We start from the raw sequence: 13,962 nt of genomic DNA, 5'->3' as shown, positions 1-13,962 counted from the left end.
GAGGCCATGGACTAGAGGGAAAACCCTTCACCCATCTAGGGGGAAGGTCAAGGAAGAAGAAGAAGAAGAAGAAGAAGAAGAAGAAGAAGAAGAAGAAGGGGGGCTCTCTTCCCCTCTCTCTCGGTGGCACCGGAACACCGCCGGGGCCACCATCGTGATGATGATCTACACCAACAACTTCGCCGCCATCATCACCAATTCTCCCCCCTCTATGCAGCGGTGTAACACCCCTTATCCCCACTGTAATCTCTACTTGAACATGGTGCTCAACTATATATTATTTCCCAATGATGTATGGCTATCCTATGATGTTTGAGTAGATCCGTTTTGTCCTATGGGTTGATTCATGATCGTGATTGTTTTGAGCTGCATGTTTTATTATTGGTGCTGTCCTATGGAGCTCTTTGTGTCGCGCAAGCGTGAGGGATCCCCACTGTAGGGTTTGCAATATGTTCATGGTTTGCTTATTGTCTGCATTGCGTGAGTGATAGAAACACAAACACGGATAAGTGGGTTGTGGCATGTGGGAATAAAGAGGACTTGATACCTTATAATGCTATGGTTGGGTTTTACCTTAATGATCTTTAGTAGTTGCGGATGCTTGCTAGAGTTCCAATCATAAGTACATATGATCCAAGAAAAGAAAGTATGTTAGCTTATGCCTCTCCCTCATATAAAATTGCAATAGTGATTACTAGTCAAGTTATCGATTGCCTACGGACAAATAACTTTCTTGTGACAAAAAGCTCTCTACTAAAACTAACTTAGTTGTTTATTTATCTAAACAGCCCCTAGCTTTTATTTATGTTTTATTTATTATCTTTCAAACTTATCCCACAACACCTACAAAGTACTTCTCGTTTCATACTTGTTCTTGGTAAAGCGAACGTTAAGCGTGCGTAGAGTTGTATCGGTGGTCGATAGAACTTGAGGGAATATTTGTTCTACCTTTATCTCCTCGTTGGGTTCGACACTCTTATTTATCGAGAAAGGCTATAGCTGATCCCCTATACTTGTGGGTTATCAAGACCTTTTTCTGGTGCCGTTGCCGGGAAGCAATAGCGTGGGGTGAATATTCTCGTGTGTGCTTGTTTGCTTTATCACTAAGTAGATTTTATGTTCTATTCTAAGTTGTTCTCTATCTTTAGTTATGGATATGTAACAGGAAATACTAAAAAAAATTAGGTGTACTTGATACTCATGGAGATGGGGAACCTCCTAAAACCCTCGATGCTCATTATGTGAAAGATATTATGCACTACTTTAATAATCCTGAGAAAACCCCATCCAACTATATAATAGGAGACATATTGGATCAACGTGAATACTTTAGGGATTATCGCTTGACTCAAAAAGGGAAATTATTATGGGATCAAATTCATATGTTGCACTGGTATGCTCGGGAACTATGCTTGAGATATGATTATACTTGTTGCTCTAGGATGAAGGCTTCACGCCTTCCCTTTTCATGTATATTTAATGATAATCAAACCTTGTCTTCTTATGATAATGGTATTTATGATTACTATGACGTGGAATGAATAGAAGAATTCATTGCTTTTAACGGTGTTTATGAAATTGAATCTTTGTTTGAAAAGTATGAATCTTTTGATGATGATGTTTATAGGCCTGAAATTTTTGCTATACTTAAATATTGCTATGAGAATTATGAATATAATTCTGATATTGATGCTTTATTGAGAAAGTCTCTATTGTCCAAGAAGAGACTAACATATTGCAGGAATCTATGGAAGAAGAAATTGATGACACTGTGAGCTCATTAGATGAAAAAGATGAGGAGGAGAGCGAAGAACAAAAGAAGGAAGAGCGGATCAATCACACATTCCCACCTTCTATTGAGAGTAACTCTTTATCCCATACACTATTTAATTTCCCTTCGTGGTTACTGAAGGATGAATGCTATGATCCTTTTGAATTGTTTGAAATATCCATTTTTTGATGAACTTGATACTTTCTATGCTTGTGGCCATGATGGCAATATGAATGATGCTTATGGAGATGAACTTGCTATAGTTCCTTGTGTTATGAAAGAAATTATTGCTATTGCACCCACGCATGATAGTCCTATTATCTTTTTGAATTCTCCCAACTACACTATATCGGAGAAGTTTGCGCTTATTAAGGATTACATTGATGGGTTGCGTTCTACTATTGAACATGATGATTTTGATGGATATAATATGCATGTGCTTGCTGCTCCTACTTGCAATTATTATGAGAGAGGAACTACATCTATGCCTCACTATGTTTCCAATACGATAAAATTGCAAGAAACTGTTTATAATATGCATTGGCCTTTACTTTGTGTGCATGAATTGTTCTTTTATGACATGCCGATGCATAGGAAGAGAGTTAGACTTCGTTGTTGCATGATATATGTTGCTTTGTGCTCACTACTAATATACAAATCATTGTTAATTAAAATTGGCTTTGATATACCTTGGGATCCGGGTGGATCCATTACTTGAGCACTATATGCCTAGTTCAATGGCTTTAAAAAAGCACTGCCAGGGAGACAACCTGAAAGTTTTAGAGATTCATTTATTTCTATTGAGTGCTTTTACAAAGTTTAAAAACAAAAAAAAAGTGGGGAAACTAAATAAATTCAAAAAAGTGAAAGTAAGAAGGGCGAGCATCGCTGAAGTGGGGGGGGGGGGCGCTCCTTGAACTTTGTTCATGCCCATGGAAACTTTGCAAATCTTAAATTATAGAAATTTTTCAACAAAAATAATTATCCCCTTGTATAAATCCACAGTATTATAAAAATAATGTGCCAAGATTTGCGTTTAGGATGATTAGATTGCTTGTTTGGTATGTGCAGTAGAAAAACAGAAACTTTGGCTGTAGCGCGTGAATTTACATTTTTTTACTGCAAAGTCAAATGGTTCTGAAACTTTTTGTACAGTACCTCTATACAATTTTTTTTCATTTTTTCCTAATTTTTCAGAATTTTTTGAGTTAAGGAAGTGTGGTAGATGTTCAGATTACTACAGACTATCCTGTTTAAGACAGATACTATTTTTGATGCAATGTTTTGGTAGTTTTGATGAAACTATCAATTTTATCGGTGGTATAAGCCCTGCAGAAGTTATAATACAGTAGCTACAATGAAAAAAAATATGAAATGGTTTTCAATAGTACTTAAAGTGGTGATTTGTTTTATTATACTAACGGATCTCACGAGGTTTTTGGTTAAGTTTTGTGTGATTGAAGTTTTCATGTTTTGGGTGAGATCACGATGGATGAAGGAAGAACGAGTGGAAAGAGCCTAAGCTTGGGGATGCCCGATGCACCCCAAGGTAATAATCAAGGACTCCCAAGCAACTAAGCTTGGGGATGCCCCAGAAGGCATCCCCTCTTTCTTCTAACGACCATCGGTAATTTTACTTGGAGCTATATTTTTATTCGTCACATGATATGCATAAATCTTGGAGCGCCGTGTGCTTTTTATTTTGCTTTTAGTAATGCACCATGCTGGTTTGAGATAGTCCTTGGTTGATTTATAGAATACTCTTTGCACTTCGCTTATATCTTTTGAGTATGGCTTTATAGAATGCTTCATGTGCTTCACTTATATGATTTGAAGTTTGGATTGCCTATTTCTTTGCACATAGAAAACTGCCATTTGTAGAATGCTCTTTTGCTTCACTTATATTTGTTAGAGCATGGGCATATCTTTTGTAGAAATAATTAAACTCTCTTGCTTCACTTATAACTATTTAGAGAGTCAACATGAATTGGTTATTCAAATGGTTAGTCATAAAATCCTACATAAAACTTGTAGATCATTGAATATGATATGTTCGATTCCTTGCAATAGTTTTGCGATATAAAGATGGTAATATTAGAGTCATGCTACTAAGTAATTGTGGATTGGTAGAAATACTGGTGTTACGGTTTGTGATTCCCTAAGCATGCATGTATGGTGAACCGTTATGTGATGAAGTCAGAGCATGATTTATTTTTGATTGTCTTCCTTATGAGTGGTAGTCGGGGACAAGCGATGGTCTTTTCCTACCAATCTATCCCCCTAGGAGCATGCATGTAGTACCTTGTTTGGATAGCTAATAGATTTTTGCAATAAGTATGTGAGTTCTATATGACTAATGTTGAGTCCATGGATTATACGCACTCTCACCCTTCCACAATTGATAGCCTCTCTAGTACCGCGCAACTTTTGCTGCTGCAATAAACCCACCATATACCTTCCTCAAAACAGCCACCATACCTACCTATTATGGAATTTCCATAGCCATTCCGAGATATATTGCCATGCAACATCCATCATCATCATATCATAGCAACGATATAAAAAATGGACAAGCCATGAAAATATCATGCTGGCTATCTTACGATCATGCAAAGCAATATGGCAATGAATGCTCATCCTGGTACACTGCCAGAGGCATTCATATAGAGTCATATTGTTCTAGATATTGAGTTGTATGTAAATAAGTGTGATGCTCATCATGTAATATTGATTTGTATGTAAATAAGTGTGATGATCATCATTATTAGAGCATTGCCCCAGTGAGGAAAGGATGATGGAGACTATGATTCCCCCACAAGTCGGGATGAGACTCTGGACGAAAAAAAGTAAAAAGTGGACGCCAAATAAAAAGAGAGGGCCATAGAAAACAAAAAAAATGAGAGAAAAAGAGAGAAGGGGCAATGCTACTATTCTTTTACCACACTTGTGCTTCAAAGTAGCACCATGTTCATCATAGAGAGAGTCTCCTATGTTGTCGCTTTCATATACTTGTGGGAATTTTTCATTATAGAACTTGGCTTGTATATTTTGATGATGGGCTTCCACGAATGCCCGAGGTCTTCATGAGCAAGAAAGTTGGATGCACACCCACTTATTTTTCAGTTTGAGCTTTCATACACTTAGAACTCTAGTGCATCTGTTGCATGGCAATCCCTACTCCTCACATTGACATCAATTGATGGGCATCTCCATAGCCCATTGATTAGTCGCGTCGATGTGAGACATTCTCCTTTTTTGGCTTCTGCGCACAACCTCCACCATCATATTCTATTCCCCCTATAGTGCTATATCCATGGCTCACGCTCATGTATTGCGTGAAAGTTGAAAAGGCTTGAGAACATTAAAAGTATGAAAAAATTGCTTGGCTTGTCATCGGGGTTGTGCTTGATGAAATACTTTGTGTGATGAAGATGGAGCATAGCCAGACTATATGATTTTGTAGGGATAACTTTCTTTGGCCATGTTATGTTCAAAAGACATGATTGCTTTATTAGTATGCTTGAAGTATTATTGTCTTAATGTCAAATGATAGACTATTGCTTTGAATCACCTGTGTCTTCATAGTCATGCCATGATTAGACTATATGATCAAGATTGTTCTAGGTAGCATTCCACATCAAAAATTATTTCTTTATCAGTTACCTATTTGAGGACGAGCAGGAACTAAGCTTGGGGATGCTGATATGTGTCTGTCGTATCTATAATTTTTGATTGTTTCATGCCAATATTCTACAAATTTTACATTCCTTTGGCAACTTTCTATACTATTTTTGGGACTAACATATTGATCCAATGCCCAGTGCCATTTCCTATTTGTTGCGTGTTTGTTTGTTTTGCAAAAAATCCATATGAAATGGAGTCCAAACGCGATAAAAACTTACGGAGATTTTTTCTAGGATAGATGTGATTTTTGGGAAAATAATCAACGCGAGACGATGCCCGAAGGGGCCACAAGGCAGGGGGTGCACCCTAGGGGCTAGGGCGCGCCCTAGGCCCTTGTGGTCACCCGTAAGGCGGTTGGTTCCCTTCTTACGCCACAAGAAAGCTTATATCCAGAAAAAAATCGTGTTAAAATTTCAGCCCAATTGGAGTTCGGGTCGCCGGGAATTTAAGAAACGATGAAAGGCCAGAATCTGAGAACGCAGAAACAGAAGGAAACAAATAGAGATCCAATCTCGGAGGGGCTCCTGCCTGTCCGCCGCCATGGAGGCCATGGACCAGATGGAAAACCCTTCTCAGGTCAAGGAAGAAGAAGGAGAGGTGCTCTCTCCCCCTCACTCTCGGTGGCACCGGAATGCCGCCGGGGCCATCATCGTGACGACGATTCACACAAACAACTTCACCGCCGTCATCACCAACTCTCTCCCCCTATATGCAGCAGTGTAACACCCCTTCTCCCTGTTGTAACCTCTACTTGACCATGCTGCTCAACACTATATATTATTTCCCAATGATGTATGGCTAACCTATGATGTTTGAGTAGATCTGTTTTATCCTATGAGTTGATTGATGATCGTGATTGGTTTGAGTTGCATGTGTTATTATTGGTGCTTTCCTATGGTTATCTCCATGTCGCAAGCATGAGGGATCCCTGCTGTAGTGTTTGCAATATGTTCATGGTTTGCTTATTGTCTGTGTTGCGTGAGTGATAGAAACACAAACACGTATAAGTGGGTAATGGCGTATGGGAGTAAAGAGGACCTGATACCTTATAATGCTAGGGTTGGGTTTTACCTTAATGATCTTTAGTAGTTGCGGATGCTTGCTAGAGTTCCAATCATAAGTGCATATGATCCAAGAAGAGAAAGTATGTTAGCTTATGCCTTTCCCTCATATAAAATTGCAATAGTGATTACGGGTCTAATTATTGATTGCCTAGGGACAAATAAATTTCTTGTGACAAAAAGCTCTCTACTAAAACTAACTTAGTTGTTTATTTATCTACACAGCCCCTATCTTTTATTTACGTGTTCTTTATTATCTTGAAAACCTATCCCTACAAAGTACTTCTTATTTCATACTTGTTCTAGGTAAAGCAAACGTTAAGCGTGCATAGAGTTGTATCGGTGGTCGATAGAACTTGAGGGAATATTTGTTCTACCTTTTTCTCCTCGTTGGGTTCGACACTCTTATTTATCGGGAAAGGCTATAACTGGTCCCCTATACTTGTGGGTTATCAACGTTATTCAAAATTTTGAAGAAGGCAGGACCCATGAAGTGGACCCCAGAGGCATATGTAACACTTCAGGATCTGAAGACCTACCTATCCTCTGTGCCCACTTTGGTAGCTCCTACACCACAAGAGTCGTTGCTTCTATACTTGGCGGCAACGAATCAAGTGGTTAATACAGCCCTAGTAGCACAGTGGGAAGTAGAGGAAGCAGAGAATAAGCAAAGCCCAGTAGTACAAGATGAGGATCATGACAGAGTGGAGCACGACAGTAGGGGCGACCCCAAGGATGCGGCTAGGAAGAAAGTGGTGCAACGCCCAGTGTACTTCATCAGCTCCTTGTTACAGGGGGCTAGATTGAGGTACTCTGGCATGCAAATGTTAATTTTTGGTCTCATCATGGCCTCAAGGAAACTACGCCACTACTTCCAAGCCCATGAAATTATTGTTGTCACCCGCTTTCTGTTGAAACGATACTCTAGAACCCTGAGGCTACCGACAAAATAGTGGAGTGGGCTTTGGAGTTATCCAGCTTTGGCCTGAAGTTTGAGAGCACCTCAAGAATCCAGAGCAGGGCATTGGCAGAGTTTATTGCAGAATGAACGCCTACCCCTGACAAAGAAGTGATGGAAACAGTTATTCCTGGCAAGGAAGCGCCCCAAGAATGGATCATGTATTTTGATGGTGCTTTCTCCCTTCAAGGTGTAGGGGTTGACGTGCTTCTTATTGCTACCTATGGTGAGCACCTAAAGTACGTCATCCATATGCATTTTCCCTGGGAGGAAGCAACCAACAATACAACAGAGTATGAAGGGCTCCTTGCCAGGCTCAGGATTGCCGTTGAATTGGGGATTAAGAAGCTGATCATTCGAGGAGATTCGCAACTTGTGGTGAGACAAGTAAACAAGGATTACCAAAGTCCATTGATAGGGGCATATATTGAGGAACTGAGAAGATTAGGAGCACTTTGACGGATTGCAAACAGAGCACGTTCCCCGTGCGGAAAACAGCATAGTTGATCATCTGTCAAAGTGTGCTGCACAAAAGCTTCCGGTGGAACCAGGAACTTTTGTTCTCCATCTTATTCAGCCCTCCGTATCCCCAGCAACAATGGCCCAGAAAAGGAGAGAATTGGACTCAAGTAAGTCTCTCCAGGTAGATCCCCCCGGGGCTTCTGGTAGGGACCCTGCCGGAAACAACTCCCCATCACTTGCCATGCTGCACCCTCCTGCCAGACCACTGGTCCCCGCGGTCGAGGAATGCACCCCCGTGAGTGGGGAGGTGTTGTTAGTCCTTGTTGCCGAGCCCCAGGCTCCAACTTGGGCAAGGCACATAGTCCACTTCCTCCAAACCGGAGAACCTGCCGATGAGCAAGATGAAGCTGAAAGAGTAGCCTGGAGGGCTAGTATGTACCAGGTTGTTGATGACACTCTGTACAGAAGAAGGTCCAATGGTGTGAAATTGAAGTGCATCCGCCGGGAAGAAGGAAAGGAACTGCTGGCGGAGATACACAAAGGCATGTGCGGCTCCCACATTGGATCGAGGGCATTACTTGGGAAAGCATTCCGTCAAGGATTCTATTGGCCCACAACCCTCCAATATGCGGTCGAGCTAGTCACCAAGTGTGAAGCCGACAAGTTCCATTCCAGGAACATCCATCTACCTGCACAAGCTCTTCAGAAAATCCCTTCTTCATGGCCGTTTTTGGTCAGGGGGTCGATATCCTCGGCCCTTTCCCCCGAGCTACCGGCGGCTCTAAATTATTGTTTGTTGCAATCGATAAGTTTACAAAGTGGCGGGAAGTAGTTACCATGAGAAAGGTGACTGCTCAGTCATCTATCAAGATCTTGAAAGATTTGGTGTGCCGCTTCGGGGTTCCTGCCCGGATCATCACCAACAACGGCACCCAATTCATGAGTCGTGCCTTCATGCAATATGTTCATGCCCTTAGAAGAATGATATCATTTGCCTCTGTTGCACATCCCAGAAGCAATGGACAAGCTGAGAGGGCGAATGCTGAAGTGCTATGTGGACTTAAGACAAGAACATTTGATAAGCTGCAGAAGTGTGGCACGCGATGGATCGATGAGCTGTCAGTGGTTCTTTGGTCCCTCAGAAGGACACCAAACCGAGCTACCGGGCAGACTCCCTTCTCCCTAGTCTCTAGGCCAGAAGTAGTTATCCCCAAGGAACTCATTTACGGGTCCCCTCAAGTGCTTTCCTACGATGAAGTAGCGCAAGATCAACACCAATGTGACAACGCTGTGCTACTCAAGGAGAACCATCTTCGGGCTGCTACGCGTGCCGCACGCTATCAGCAAGCCATGTGTCGCTATCACAGCCATATGGTTCATGCCCGGTGTTTTGAGGAAGGCGACCTTGTCCTTAGGCACGTTCAGTCCGCCATGGTCAAACAAGTTGACGCCAAAGTGGGAAGGCCCTTACCTGGTAGTACGCGTCATAAGACCTGGTGCAGTCCGTCGGGAGACTGAAGATGGCATTAAATTGCAAAAATCATAGAATGTTGAGCATCTCCGCAAGTTCTACCCGTAAGGCGCAACTATCGGACCTTTCCCGGCAGCCACTCTTTTGTACAGGCCTTGCCTCAGTGGCATGTAAACCCTTGTACAAAGACAGGTGCAAACCCTAAGCAACAGATAACTAAACGAAGCGTTGGGGGGCCAACAAGTTGCGTGCATGTATAAGCATGTGATGATCATTGCATCCTCATATAGATAAGGTTGCATCTGGCATCATTTTCATCTGCATAATCTATAGGCTCCTGCCATGGATTCAATCCCCAGGAGCAGATGAGAAGACAAGCCAGTACTGCAATCTCCGACAGGCCAAACAGATAAGTTCTATCTCTTATCCATACGTATTATGTAAGTAAAAACTTATGCATTGGAAAATCTCGCCACTTTTTGAAACTTAAGTGCTCCCATTCTTTGACTTGAACATTGCTTCAGTCAGGATGGTTGCAGTGGCCTTTGATGAATAAAGATTGGTGGGGGCCTGGTCCCTCATTACAATTTGTGCCCGGCAAGCATAGCTCCCCGACGGCAAAATAGAGGGTACTGGCAGGATAGCCTTCCGGGGAAACTCATTTATTTTAAATATAGAGGCATTCCACCTCTTCATGGTCATATACATGCACGAGTCCCCAACAAGGTTTATCTTTTTTCATTAATATGCTTCAAACAAGTACAAACCTTACAAGATGCAAACATGGATTCAATAGATTACATTGTTTGAACTAAAATTTGGCAAGTGCCTACAGATTTAAGATTGAAAAAGATAAGTGCCCCATAATGCCTTTGCCCTTATCCATCTCCTTTAGGGTATTACAAGGAGGGACCGACAAGGCAGTGGCAGGCCCAGCTGGGATTCTTCACCTCCCAAGGATCAAGGCGGCTATGCTTCCCAGCAAGGAGGAAGAAACTGGAGGGCAGGCACGGAGGGTGACGCTGAAGGAAGCCCAGACAGGGGCGGCGGAGTCATCGGCAAACACGACTCGTCAGAACGGTCGCCCCCGTTCTTGGCGTGTCGTAGGTTGCCACCGCCCCTCATGCCGGCACCATCCGAGGACCCCATCACAGTGCCCGGCACGGGCATGCTCTCCAGGAAGTGTCACATAGAGCATGGTCGTCCCCAACGGTCCCGGTGTAAGAGATCACCGCACATTCGAAAAGCATGTGAAGCAGCGAAAAGCCCTCGTGCACGACAAGCAGGCGGTGCCTAGGGGGGTTAGGTTCACCTTTTCTAATGGCGAACCCGTCCTGTGACCCCTCTTCAACGCCACAAGGAAAGGAGAAATGGGCCACAGCCGACTACTGTGCCCCGCACCCATTATGGGCCCCGGCGTGGTGTTGTTTGTGTCGCCTCTCACTAGAGTTGAAGCTACGGCAGCCCGGCAACGAGCACACCAGAGCCGTCACCTCTGGTGCTACCATCGTGCTTCCCGAGCGCTCCCCTAAGGTACATGCAAAGTTCTAAGCTAGGCCCCGGGGCCCGACCCAGGCTCTCCCTTCTAGCATCCTCAACATGAAGCAAATTGGAGGAAGAGAGGGATGTGGATGAATGCCTCCACTCCTCCCCCACTCATCCTTTTACAAGCGAGCTAGGGGCTGATTCTCCGATGAGTAACGACCACCCTCCTCGAAGAATCCCAGAAGACCGGGCCTCTGCCTTGATGCTCTTCCGCACCATGCGCCTCTGTTACCTACTCCACTCGATGCATGCGGCATACATGGCTAAGGATAAGGGCATGGTGGGAAGAGTGAATTGGCGGTTACCCGTCTGTGCGTTAAAGTCATTCACAAGCCATTGCAAGAATGGTCCCACCACTATTGGCGTTACGCGACGTGCGGAAAAACCGAAAACTTGCCTCGCCTCAAGATAAGGAAGAAGCAAAGAAGATATCAAAGGACGAAGTTGCCTCTGCACTCTTGCATGTGCACTGATTAGGGCCTACCCCGACGACGCCCAATGGCGCGTTCATGCCAGGCCCGGGGGCTTTTGTTGGTGCAACAAACCCTGGGTCCGTTGCCCAGACTATGCACAGGCACGAGGACAAGTTCACAACACCATGATCAACTCAAGCAAGGCGGATCGATTCCCTTGAAGGATCCAAGCATAGATCATGCTGGCCAAGACTAGCCAGAGGGCAAGATACTACGATCAGAGGCCCTTTGAAGAAACTGTGTGCGACGCATTAATCACAAACGGTGGTGTAAAAAAACATCAAAAAAGGTGCAAAACGTTTTCGATGACGGATGCATCAAACACGGTTCAGAGTTTAGTTCCGTGTGTGATGTAGTCATACGGTTCAGTGCAATTAACCGTTTGTGTCGGATATCGGGTTCCGGCAAAACCCTTAAGGTTCGAACACTGGGGTGTGCATGAAGATTTCTTCCTACCGAAACACGCCCTCAGCCTCGCCGCGATCTCTAAGCTAGGACGTTGAACTCACAACACAAGAGACACAAGATTTATACAGGTTCGGGCCACCGTTGTGGTGTAATACCCTACTCATGTGTGGTGGTGGTGGATTGCCTCTTAGGCTATTGATGAACAGTACAAGGGAAGAACATCCTTGCGAGGAGAGTTGTTCTTGAGCTGGTGTGGTGTGTAGATGAACTTAACTTGTCCCTTTTACTGTGTGGCTAGCCCTATTTATAGAGGCCCTAGTCCTCTTCCCAAATATTGAGCGGGAAGGTATCCAGCAACGACCATTTGAAAGGGGACATCTAGTACAAGCTATCCTGACTAAAGGTGGTCTTCGCCTGCCAAAGGCACTGGTGGTGATGCCGTCTTGGGCTCCACGGTAACCTTCGTCTTGCCGTCCTGCTGGTCTTGGTCTTGTTGCACCGATATGGAAACCTTTGCTTGATGGCTCGGTACTCCGCGCCTGCACTTGCCCTCTAAGCACCAAAGGGGAAACGAGGACACTGCGCGGGCTGGCGCCCGGCTGGCGCCTGCCTGGCCTTGGTCGTCATGGCTTGCGTCACGGGAACCTTGTGAGGTTCCCCTTGCCTTGATCTCTCCGCCTCCCTCGTGAGCCTGCCTAATGAGGCCTCCCCTAAGGAGGCCTTGTGTCGTCCGCCCCGTGAGGCTTGGCCCCTCGCGGGGGTTGATACGTCTGCAACGTATCTACTTTTCCAAACACTTTTGCCCTTGTTTTGGACTCTAACTTGCATGATTTGAATGAAACTTACCCGGACTGACGCTGTTTTCAGCAGAACTGGCATGATGTTGTTTTATGTGTAGAAAAGAAAAGTTCTCAGAATGTCCTGGAAATCCACGGAGGCACTTTTCAGATTTAATAAGAATTTTTGGTGAAAGAATTAGTGCCAGGGGGGCCCACAGGCTGTCCACGAGACAGCCCCCCCCCTAGGGCGCGCCCTCCTATCTCGTGGGCCCCATGGACACCCTCCGACCTCAACTCCAACTCCATATATTCCATCTCGGGGAGAAAAAAACAGAGAGAAAGTTTCATCACGTTTCACGACACGGAGCCGCCGCCAAGCCCTAATCTCTCTCGGGAGGGCTGATCTGGAGTCCGTTCGATGCTCTGGAGAGGGGGATTCGTCGCCGTCATCATCATCAACCATCCTCCATCACCAATTTCATGATGCTCACCGCCGTGCGTGAGTAATTCCATCATAGGCTTGCTGGATGGTGATGGGTTGGATGAGATTTACCATGTAATCAAGTTAGTTTTGTTAGGGTTTAATCCCTAGTATCCACTATGTTCTGAGATTGATGTTGCTATGACTTTTCTATGCTTAATGCTTGTCACTAGGGCCCGAGTGCCATGATTTCAGATCTGAACCTATTATGTTTTCATGAATATATGTGTGTTCTCAATCCTAACTTGCAAGTCTATAGTCACCTATTATGTGTTATGATCCGACAACCCCGAAGTGACAATAATCGGGATACTTCTCGGTGATGACCGTAGTTTGAGGAGTTCATGTATTCACTATGTGTTAATGCTTTGGTACGGTTCTCTATTAAATGGAGGCCTTAATATCCCTTAGTTTCCGTAAGGACCCCGCTGCAACGGGATGGTAGGACAAAAGACAGCATACAAGTTCTTTTCCATAAGCACGTATGACTATTTACGAAATACATGCCTACATTACATTGATGAATTGGAGCTAGTTCTATATCACCCTATGTTATAACTATTGCATGAGGAATCACATCCGACATAATTATCCATCACTAATCCATTGCCTATGAGCTTTTCACATATTGTTCTTCGCTTATTTACTTTTCCTTTGGTACTGTTACAACTACTACAAAAACCCCAAAACATTTATCTTTACTGTTGCTACCGTTACCTTTATTATCATACCACTTTTGCTACTAAACACTTTGCTGCAGATACTAAGTTATCCAGGTGTGGTTGAATTGACAACTCAATTTCTAATACTCAAGAATATTCTTTGGCTCCCCTTGTGTCGAATCAATAAATTTGGGTTGAATACTCTAC

Source organism: Triticum aestivum, chromosome 2B (genome assembly GCF_018294505.1).
Source record: "Triticum aestivum cultivar Chinese Spring chromosome 2B, IWGSC CS RefSeq v2.1, whole genome shotgun sequence".
Classification (NCBI taxonomy): domain Eukaryota; kingdom Viridiplantae; phylum Streptophyta; class Magnoliopsida; order Poales; family Poaceae; genus Triticum; species Triticum aestivum.
The sequence above is the reverse complement of the archived record's forward strand: the minus strand, read 5'-3'. Positions refer to the sequence as shown.